Below are 9,845 nucleotides of genomic sequence, written 5' to 3' on the forward strand. Positions count from 1 at the left end.
ACAGAGAAGTGCCACCTTCCCAGCCAATCCAGGCCCTCTGGGAAAGCCTTGAGTGCAGAATGGGGCTAGAACTGGGGATACCCTCTAAAATTCCCACTGCTCCAGAGTTTTCCCTCCTCCTAAGTAGGACCTGGCTAAGGAGCTGGTACAGGTGAGATCTTTCTTTTACAAATGGTGCAGAAGCCAGGACTCAACCCAGCCCAAGGGAGGACATATATCCTTCTAGAGAAGGAACATCCATCCCAGGGTGCTCCAAGCCAGGTGGAGAGTCAGATGCCTAGGCTACCAGCTCTGCTACCACCCTGCTGTGAGATGGAGGGGCTCTGTCGCACCATGTGCAAAACTTTTTTGAGTTCTGGCATGGAATTATTCTTTAATTTTCCAACACATCTAGATGTGAAATTTCTGAAAATACTAAAGGAACGGAAACATTCACATTTTAAAAAGCAACATTGTTGGACTTTACAATGCAATGCAATCAGTGTAACCTGGCTTATTGTACCCTCAATGAATCCCCAACAATAAAAAAAAAAAGCAACATTGTTATTTGGGTTAAGATTGAAACCTGAATGTTTAGCATCCTTTGTAGTTATAAAGTCACTTAAATTGGCTTGCTGGGAGAGTTGTGTCTTAGAATATTCTGTCCTGGGCAGCGCCTGTGGCTCAGAGGAGTAGGACGCCAGCCCCACATGCCGGAGGTGGCAGGTTCAAACCCAGCCCTGGCCAAAAACTGCAAAAAATAAATAAAGAAATAAAAGTAGAAAGAAATATAATTAAAAAAAAAGAATATTCTATCCTCCTCCCCCCTCTCTGCTCTTCTCTCTGTAGATAGTGCCCTCCCCCCAGCCTGAGCATCTGAGCATAGTGGCTGTCCCCCACAAGGCCTGGCCTCTGCAGATTTCAAAGTCAGAGTCTCTCACAGCAGGTGTGAGTACCTGGAGCTGGGTAAGGGGTGGTGCAGCACCAGTAACCCTGGGAGCACTGGACCAGGCCTCTGCCACGAGTGTACCCATTGCTGTGCTGGGGACGGGGGGCACAGAGGAGTGAGCCTGGTAAGACTGGGCAGCAGGATAGACAGGGCCAGAGCAGAGGGATCCTTGGGTATCCCTGCTCTGCCCTCAGTCCTCAAAGAGGGTGAGCTGAGGGCGGCGCCTGTGGCTCAGTCAGTAAGGTGCCGGCCCCATATACCGAGGGTGGCGGGTTCAAACCCAGCCCCGGCTGAACTGCAACCAAAAAATAGCTGGGCGTTGTGGCGGGCATCTGTAGTCCCAGCTACTCAGGAGGCTGAGGCAAGAGAATTGCTTAAGCCCAGGAGTTAGAGGTTGCTGTGAGCTGTGTGAGGCCACAGCACTCTACCCAAGGGCCATAAAGTGAGACTCTTGTCTCTACAAAAAAAAAAAAAAGAGGGTGAGCTGAGACATTAGACACTTGCCTGCACAGTCAGGTGAGAACTCACCCACCTTGTCTGGTCCTCAGCTGATGGCTTGTCCTATCTTTCAGGGAAAAGAAGCCACCCTCGCTTACTTGTTGACTATTTATTTGGCCTCCCTTCCCAGTCAGTGGGTGGTGTTTGGCACAGCAGTAGAATGAGTTGTATCCAATCATTTGTGGCTGGCCAGTAGCTCAAGACTCCAGCTGGGCCCCTCTAAACCCTCTTCACACTCACTTCCCCTCCTGACCTCAGGCCTTCCATGAAACAAGGCTCTTGCTTGTGACTGTACTGAGCATCTGATTCGTGTCTAATAAACAGTGATGATGGATAGAGCACTGCGTGGTGGCAAAACCCTAGCCTCTGCCAGCTTGCTGGCTTTCCCATCCCCCACCCCATGGCCCGATTCCCATTTCTTCCTTTGAGGGATTTGGAGAGCAGAAAGGACGCTGGCAACTGCTTCCCTTGGAGCTGCAATCCTGGGAGACTGACACTGAGGACTGAGTTTTCCTGATACCAAGAGGAAGACATGGGTCTTGCTGACTGCTGCGCTCAGCCCGGAGCCAGGCCTGGCAGGGGGAGAGGAAGACGGAGGCTTGTTCAAGTAGACCTGTGACCACCACCCCTCTGAGCCCTGTATGGCAGAGTGCAGGCCCCTGTGACTCTGTAGCAGAGCAGGGCCCAGTGTGGCCTCATCACTGAGGGCCAGGATCTGCCTTCTCAGTGTCCTGCATGGAGCAGGGATCCGGGCAGGGGTAGCTGGGCACCCCAAGGGCAAGACCAGCTGTAGGAAAGGCTGAAAGAAGTTCCCTAAGAACAGGAGGATGGGGTGGGGTGGGTGGTACCTAGGAGGGAACCAGACCCCTGAGAGCCCAGAAGCATTTGAGCTTGAACTTATCTGAAGGGCAGTGGGTGCCTCCAGAGGGTTTTAAAGCAGGGGCATGACCTGAGCCATTTGATTTCTGGAACTATCTCTATAGGCTGCACAGTGGAGGGCAGCTAGGGTGGGGCTGTTGTTAGGGACTCAGAAGTCTGTTGCCTGGGGAGAGGAAGGGAGAGGGCCCCTGCAGGTAGGTGGCCCAGAGAGGATGCTGGTCGCTGCCTAGCTGGGGCAACACTGAGCAAAGCAGGAGATGCAGGAGAGGGGTGTGACCAGCTGAGGTTTTCCTCTATTTCCTGCTCAGTGTCCAGGGCTATCCAGTGAGTAGTGAGATGGGTGGGTTGGAAGGACAAGAAAAAAGATGAGGGGGGGGGTTGTTTGTTTTTTGGGGGTTTTTTGCCTGGGGCTGGTTTTGAACCTGCTATCTCCAGTATATGGGGCCAGCACCCTACTCCTTTGAGCCACAGGCACCACCCAAAAGATGAAGTTTGAGTGAGAGCCATCAGTATAAGATAACTAAGATCCTTGAGGGGTTTTCAGGGGGTTCAGAGGAGTCCCAGAGTTGATGGGGTGGACAGATGGAGTCAGACCATGGAAGCTGCTGGAAAGGATCAGGAGGCGGGAGGAGAACCAGGTGAGTATAAGTCCAGAGGCAGAGTGGTTCAAGAGGAGGGGCTGGTCCAGAGTATCACAGACTCCCATTCCCCTCCAGCCCCAAGAAGTCAAGATCAGCCGGCAGCTTTGGTGATGGGCAGTGAAGTCAGACTGCAGTACCTGAGAGTGAAACAGAGACAGTGGGCAGGGTGGACCCCATGGTCCTCTGAAGGAGTTGCCCAGAGAAAAGAACGGAAACTAAACAAGGAGGGTCTATCTGGGTGCATTTACCCAGGCCCCTTGGGTCAGCCCTGGGCCTGGGGAACATTCTTCCATCTCTGGCCTGGTAATTCTGAAGCCAGGGCCAGCCTGCTGCTGCATGGCCACCATTGGGGCTTTGGGTTCTGGGATGCCGAAGATCCCTGTTGGCCCACAGTTAGAGTTGGGGGGCAAGGGAGTAGGGGGTGTATCCCCTTCTTGGTCTCCATTCTCTGGGTTCTTGGCCTCTATGATTTGGATTATTGGTGACTTTGGATACTCTGCTGGCATGTGAATGTCTGTCGCAGCCTGGGGGGCGGGGGGACTTGTACTCAACCCAGGCTGTAGCAGGCAGGCCACTCTTTCCCAAACAGGGTGGCCTTTCCCACCTGTCCTTTCTTCCTATGCAGCCATTTCAGGGAGAGAGGTCCACTCCCCCCCACACTCAGTGGCTGGACTCTTTCACTCTCAGCAGCTTTTCTTCCATACCCAGAGCTGGAACCTGCAGGATGAGCAAGTTTTGTCAAACATAAACAAAGCTGGATGTTAGTTAAAGCCGTGAAAATATATTTTATTCAGTAACTACTGACAGTAGGGAGAAGTGCTGAGCTCCACACAGATGAGTGTGGAGGGGACAGGAGTTGGGGGGAGAGGGTAATTGGAAACAGGTACAAAAAAATTGCACAGGGCAGGTCAGGGTTGATGTGGCCACGCCAGTGTGTGTGCCTGGCAGTGATGGAAGTTAGAGTTCTTCCCCACAGGGACTGGGAGACAGAGGCCGCATCCTTCCTGATGATGATGTTTCAAAGGACTGGCCTTCAGGTCCAGGAGAAAGGCACTCACTACTTGCAGGCGAGACATATGTGTATCTCAAAGATACACAGTTTACAATTCCAAGCTTTTTCTTTTATTTTCTTTCTTTTTTTTTTTTTTGCAGTTTTTGGCCGGGGCTGGGTTTGAACCCGCCACCTCTGGCATATGGGGCCGGTGCCCTACTCCTTGAGCCACAGGCGCCGCCCTCTTTTCTTTCTTTCTTTTTTTTTTTTTTTTTTGTAGAGACAGAGTCTCACTGTACCGCCCTCGGTAGAGTGCCGTGGCGTCACACGGCTCACAGCAACCTCTAACTCTTGGGCTTACGCGATTCTCTTACCTCAGCCTCCCAGGCAGCTGGGACTACAGGCGCCCGCCACAACGCTCGGCTATTTTTTGTTACAGTTTGGCCGGGGCTGGGTTTGAACCCGCCACCCTCGGCATATGGGGCCAGTGCCCTACTCACTGAGCCACAGGCGCCGCCCTCTTTTTTTTTTGAGACAGAGTATCAACAAAACTCTTAAGCTCAAGAGGTTTTTTTTTGTTTGTTTGTTTGTTTGTAGAGACAGAGTTTCACTTTATCGCCCTTGGTAGAGTGCCGTGGCGTCACACAGCTCACAGCAACCTCCAACTCCTGGGCTTAAGCGATTCTCCTGCCTCAGCCTCCTGAGTAGCTGGGACTACAGGCGCCCACCACAATGCTCGGCTATTTTTTTTGTTGTTGCAGTTTGGCCAGGGCCGGGTTTGAACCCGCCACCCTCAGTATATGGGGCCGGCGCCCTGCTCACTGAGCCACAGGCGCTGCCCAAGCTCAAGAGTTTTTGTTTTTGTTTTTTTTTGTTTGTTTGTTTGTTTTTAGTATAGACGGAGTCTTGCTTTTGCTCAGGCTGGTCTGGAACTCATGAGCTCAAGCAATCCACACCACCTTGGCCTCCCAGAGTGCTAGGAGTACAGGCGTGAGCCATCACTCCTGGCCCCAAGCCTTTTCTAGTAAATGCTCTAAGAAGTGGGGAAGAGTAATTAGAGGGTTATCGTCAGGTGCTATTGAAAACAAACAGTAAGTTATTTTCACAGCCTTCAACTTTTTCAGACAGGAACTCAAAAGGGGGCCGGATGGTTCCAGGGATATGGCCTTGGGTTGCCAGAAGCCATGCCAGGGTTAGTCCAGAGGTGCAGGGCTTTGGACACAGTCATTATAGATGGAGACTTCTTTTATAGTTCTCAGTTTCAAGCACACACACCCCCTACCCCACCTTCGGCTCCCAATGTGGGAAGTACATCGGTAAGTGACCGGCTCTGACACAGGTGCTCAGAGGACCTGCATGAAGCAAAAGGTGTCTACAAATGGGCAGTGGCTGGGAGCAGGGTGCCCCTGAACCATACTGAGTGTCAGAGTGGGAACCAGCCTTGGAGACCACCCTGGGACAGAACACAAGCCCACTGAGAAAAGCAAAGGTAGCCGAAGAACACTAAGCAGCACACGGAGTGTGGCCGACAGAGGGCAGAGTCTGCATGCAGGATCGAAGCCTCCGGAGGACTGTCCAGTTCATGCAACACCAGTGGGAACATACGGTGCCAGTGTTGGAAATGGCATCCTTAGAGCATTGGCTTTGAGCAGGAAAGGGCAAAATTCTCATGACAAAACTATATTGTCTGTATGAACCATCCTTCAGGGATGTTTAATAGTAACAATGGCTAATGCTTATTGAGCAGTTACTGGGTGCCAGGTGCTGCCAAGTGACAAATGGAGGTAACCTGCCAACTTCATGCCACTCTGATCCCAGGCTTCCCAGTCTTTGACTTTTTCCTACCCCAACATTTCCTTTTTTTTTTTTTTTGTAGAGACAGAGTGTCACTGTACCGCCCTCGGGTAGAGTGCTGTGGTGTCACACGGCTCACAGCAACCTCTAACTCTTGGGCTTACGCGATTCTCTTGCCTCAGCCTCCCAAGCAGCTGGGACTACAGGCGCCCGCCACAACGCCCGGCTATTTTTTTGTTGCAGTTTGGCCGGGGCTGGGTTTGAACCCGCCACCCTCGACATATGGGGCCGGCGCCCTACTCACTAAGCCACAGGCGCCGCCCCTTACCCCAACATTTCTGAGAGATCTGGCACATTCCAATCTATAACAGGGACAGACACCCACCAACCCGGATTCTCAGTGGGGAGAGGCTACAGGGAGGTGCTATTTCTGCTGACCACAGGATCACCTCTCCCCAGTGAAGCCCCCAGAGCATAGTCCTTGGTTAATTTTGGTTGCTTGGAACAGAAATAAGATCACTGATAATTCTGGAAATGTGAAGAGCCTAATAATCTCCTTACCTGTGTGCCTCAGGTGACCTGTTTACAAATCTCAGGGTTTCCAGGAATGAAATCAGTTGGCAGCCACCACAGTTTTGCTTGACTTGTAACAACCAAAAAGTGAGGGCAGATGACCAAAGTCCTGGCTGAAATCAGGCCACACTCCAGGTTAACAAGGCTAAATGAGAATCTTTCACTGGAAGGTGTTGGTCAAAAGATACAAAATTTCAGTTAGACAAGAGAAATCTGTTCATGGATCTAGTATATAACATGGTGGCTGTAGTTAGTAACAATGTGTAATGCTTGAAAATGAATGAGAACAGATCCCCCCCCCCCAGGGTAACACAGATTTTATTTAGGAAGAACAAAGAGGAAGCTTAGAGCACTTCCGAAGGAAGTTGGAAGTGGATCCCTCTCCTGAAGTAGCAGAGGAGAGACCATAAAAGTAGATTTTAAGCATTCTCATCACAAAAAAGGAAGTGAGGTAATGGATATGCTAATTAGCTTGATTTTGCTATTCCACAATGTGTACATATTTCAAAACATCATTTATACACAATAATACATACAATTTTTTTTCTTTTCTTTTCTTTTTTTTTTTTTTGTAGAGACAGAGTCTCACTTTATGGCCCTCGGTAGAGTGCCGTGGCCTCACACAGCTCACAGCAACCTCCAACTCCTGGGCTTCAGCGATTCTCTTGCCTCAGCCTCCCGAGTAGAATACATACAATTTTTATTTGTCAATTTAAAAAATAAATTAACTTTTATTGCACGAACTGCCCAAGCTTCAGTGTTTAACAACAGCACAACTGACCAAGGTCCAAGATACGAAGATACCATGTTCAAGGAACTAGGGGGCAAATCACTCTAAAAACTAACCATATAGTATGTGATAAGAATGCACATTTTATAATATAAAACCTGTCTACACTTAGTAGTTAGTTGCAAAAAGCCATTCAGTCTTCTCTGGGCTTGGAAGAAAGGTGCTCCAGATTTCAGTGTAAGTTAGCAACCTTCAACTCCTTTGTGAGGCAGGGATCTTGCTTTCACCCTCTAGTTCTTCCTCTCCAGCCTGTGTCATGAGGTCTGCAGTGTTTTTCTCCAGATCATCAATGCGACTACTCATATCATCAATTCTTCCAATGATCTGGTCAGACATGGTCTGAAATATATCTTGCATCTACTGCAGGAGGGTCTGCACCACCGAGGCCAGACTCTGCACTGTCTTAGGATCAGTCTCAGCCATTTTCCCCGGTTCCTAGCTTGGCAGCAATGTCTCCAATAAATTTTGTTTTTTTTTTTTTTTTTTTGCAGTTTTTGGCCGGGGCCAGGTTTGAACCTGCCACCTCCAGTATATGGGGCCAGCACCCAACTCCTTGGGCCACAGGTGCCGCCCAGTCTCCAATAAATTAACTTTTACTTTTTTTTGCCACCCTCAGTAGAGTGCTGTGTTGTCACAGCTCACAGCAACCTCCAGCTCTTGGGCTAGGGCAATTCTCTTGCCTCAGCTTCCTGAGTACCTGGGACTACATAAATTAACTTTTTTGTGTGTGTGTGGTTTTTTTTTTTTTTTTGGCCGGGGCTGGGTTTGAACCCACCACCTCAGGCATATGGGACCAGCGCCCTACTCCTTGAGCCACAGGCGCCGCCCTACATAAATTAACTTTTAAAGAAAGAATCTCTCAAAGTACAAACTGGGACCCAAGCCAGGTCTGTCTCAACAAGAGTACCCTGAGTGGAGCCAAACCAAGACTTTGGTGTGAAATATTGCCTAGGTATAACAGAATAACCTGGAATGCTTGAAAATGCAGGTTCTGGGTCCCGTGCCACACCCTGTGGGGTTAGAATCTCATAGGTGGGCCTCTACACTTTTGCATTTGAAACCACCTCCCAACAGTTCTGGGGCTAGATGAGGCCCTCTAGGACAGGGTTTCTAGCTTTGGCATTATTGACAGGTTGAGATAAATCTTTGGGGTTTGGGGGCCACTGCCCTGTGCATTGTAGTGTATCCAGCAGCAGTCCCACCCTCTCCCCAGATTCTGGAAGGACCCTTCCCTCTGTATCTTGCTGGCATAGCCGTAAATAGCCTTCCCAGCCCCTACCTTTGGGAACCAGCACTCTAGAACCCCAGCCCTTCAGGAGATTGCCAAACTTGGGGTTCAAGCAGAGCTCCCTGCAAAGGAGGGTGGGAAGTGCCCAGCGAAGCTATGCCCTGCTCTCCAGGAGCCTCTCATGTGCTTTCCCTGCAGGACCTGGAGCTTCTGGGTCTGAGACCTCACCCAGCAGGTTTCCAAGGTTATGGAGCATCCAGGCGGGTACCAGGGATCCCAGCACTGGGGATCGTCAACAGGCTGGTGTTCCCCAGCAGCCAGGGGAGAAGGAGCTCTGATATGCCCCAGTCCTGCCCAACCTGAGCTCATTGCGGGCATCTCCCTACAAGGGACAGAGGTCTGGTTTGGATGGATATTCTCAGAAACCCTGGGGACCCCACCTTCGCTCCCTAACTGCAGGATTGATGGGCAATCCAGGTCTTCCTCCCTAATGAAAGGTCAGTGTTTGTCCCCTGGGACAGCAACTCTTCACCTTCTCATTCTGTGTCTCACACAGCAGGAGCTGGGACTCCGAGTGACTGTGGGTTCTGCAGCCTGGTTGTGATGTCATTGGCAATGGCCCTGCCCTGATCCACGATCAATCTGTTCTGCAAACACATTTCTCTCTTTTGTCCCCCTGCCCAGCCTCCCAGGAGCAGTTCACCTTCACTGGCAGCTCAGCCTGGAAGTTGAGAATGCAGAGTCTAGAACTCACCTGCCCCTCCACTGATCAGCTGAGTGAAGGTTCCTTCCTCACCTTTAGAGTAACAACAGTAGTGACTGCCTCCTGGTTACTATAAACTCAGATAATGGGTTAAGGCACTGAGCTAACCAGTAAATGCTAGCTATTAATTGCATTATCTTTGCACATTAAGTTTTTTTTTGTTTTGTTTTTGTGTGTGTGTGTGTGTGTGTTTTGGCCGGGGGATAGGTTTGAACCCACCACCTCCGGCATTTGGGACCGGCGCCCTACTCCTTGAGCCACAGGCGCCGCCCTTTTTTTTTTTTTTTTTTGGAGACAGAATCTCACTTTGTTGCTCTTTGGTAGAGTGCCCTGGTGTCATATCTCACAGCAACCTCAAACTCATGGGCTCAAGCGATTCTCTTGCCTTAGCCTCCCAAGTAGCTGGGACTACAGATGCCCGCCACAATGCCTGGCTATACATGGAGACTTTTGATTTCTACATGTTAATATTAAACCTAGCCACCTTACTGAATTCTTTTATTTATAATAGATTTTGTCAGTTAATTATCTTATGTTCCCCAATTACACATTCGAACTACTTGCAAAGATGATAATTTTACCCCTTCTTTTTTTTTTTGTAGAGACAGAGTTTCACTTTATGGCTCTCGGTAGAGTGCCATGGCATCACACAGCTCACAGCAACCTCCAACTCCTGGGCTTAAGCGATTCTCTTGCCTCAGCCTCCCAAGCAGCTGGGACTACAGGCGCCCGCCACAATGCCCGGCTATTTTTTTGTTGC

The 9,845-nt window shown here is 50.0% G+C and overlaps 1 pseudogene; it reads right to left on the reverse strand.

Moving 5' to 3' along the window:
• Window positions 1–6,884: 6,884 nt before the first annotated feature.
• Window positions 6,885–9,261, reverse strand: LOC128598619 (heat shock factor-binding protein 1-like; annotated as a pseudogene).
• Window positions 9,262–9,845: the final 584 nt, after the last annotated feature.

Source organism: Nycticebus coucang, chromosome 11 (genome assembly GCF_027406575.1).
Source record: "Nycticebus coucang isolate mNycCou1 chromosome 11, mNycCou1.pri, whole genome shotgun sequence".
NCBI lineage: Eukaryota > Metazoa > Chordata > Mammalia > Primates > Lorisidae > Nycticebus > Nycticebus coucang.